Source organism: Taudactylus pleione, unplaced genomic scaffold (genome assembly GCF_031769625.1).
Source record: "Taudactylus pleione unplaced genomic scaffold, aTauple2 ptg000041l, whole genome shotgun sequence".
NCBI lineage: Eukaryota > Metazoa > Chordata > Amphibia > Anura > Myobatrachidae > Taudactylus > Taudactylus pleione.
The window spans coordinates 9474182-9475245 of NW_028284443.1; the positions used below are offsets into that span (position 1 = coordinate 9474182).

The 1064-nt window shown below is 39.4% G+C and overlaps 1 pseudogene; it reads left to right on the forward strand.

Annotated features, from left to right (window-relative positions):
• The first annotated feature begins 253 nt into the window (after positions 1-253).
• On the forward strand, positions 254-372 carry LOC148537964 (5S ribosomal RNA; annotated as a pseudogene).
• The last annotated feature ends 692 nt before the right edge of the window (positions 373-1064 follow it).

Below are 1064 nucleotides of genomic sequence, written 5' to 3' on the forward strand. Positions count from 1 at the left end.
TACAAGAACATATTCGCAATATCAGAAACAAAACACTTCAGTCTACAAGACAATTCCAATCCTGAAGAACTCACCTTTAAGGCCTTAGAACATGTGACCTTAGGTGAAAGAGGTGGTGATCTAGGCAACAAACTATCAAGGAGAGAGATGTACTGGATCTTCAAGTTAAACACCCTTGCCCCTCATGGATTCAACGAAAGCTATGCGATAGCTCCATTTCTGTAGTGACTCAAGTTATAGGCATATACAAGCTGTATACAGTCACACCAACATGGTTATGCCCAATCTCGTCTGATCTTGGAAGCTAAGCATGATTGGGCCTGGTCAGTACTTGGATGGGAGACCTCCTGGGAATACCAGGTACTGTAAACATGGCTATATGCAATTCAAAGGATTAATGAAGGAGCAAAAATATGAAGAAACCATTTATGGATCAGACATATAACAGAAGACATCATCCACAAACACTCAGATTCTCATTTAAAGACTAGAGACCCACCATTAACTTTATTTAATTCATTAATTATTATCTATTCATCTATTTATAAACTGTAGATCCACCATATTATAGTATTTTTCTAATATATCTAATTACCTGGCATGATTATTGATTATTGATTGTCACCTATATAGGTGCACACCACTCTTCCACAATATAACTTACAGAACATATATATAGACCATCGATCTCTAATACTCCCCCCATATACAGTATCTTTTACATAAGAGAGTCTCAAAGTCACCACAATATGGCTAAATATTACTAATTTATATGTCCTCTCTCTGTAGAAATTACATCCTAGCACTGACTAACTTGTGTGCAAAAAGACTTTATTCCCACAAAGAAGATGGCGATTTAGCTCTCCTTTAGTGGCAAGCACCAGAAATGGAAAGCCGCGATCATGTGACTTAGACACACGTGACCGCTATACAGCTAGAGGCAAAGCCGGGTGAAAGTCACATCAGACACGGAGACACAGACAACCGGATGCTGAACAGCCGGGCAGAAGTGATGAGAGGCCTGTTAAGACTGGCTACTTTTGAACTACTCCGATCTACCCACC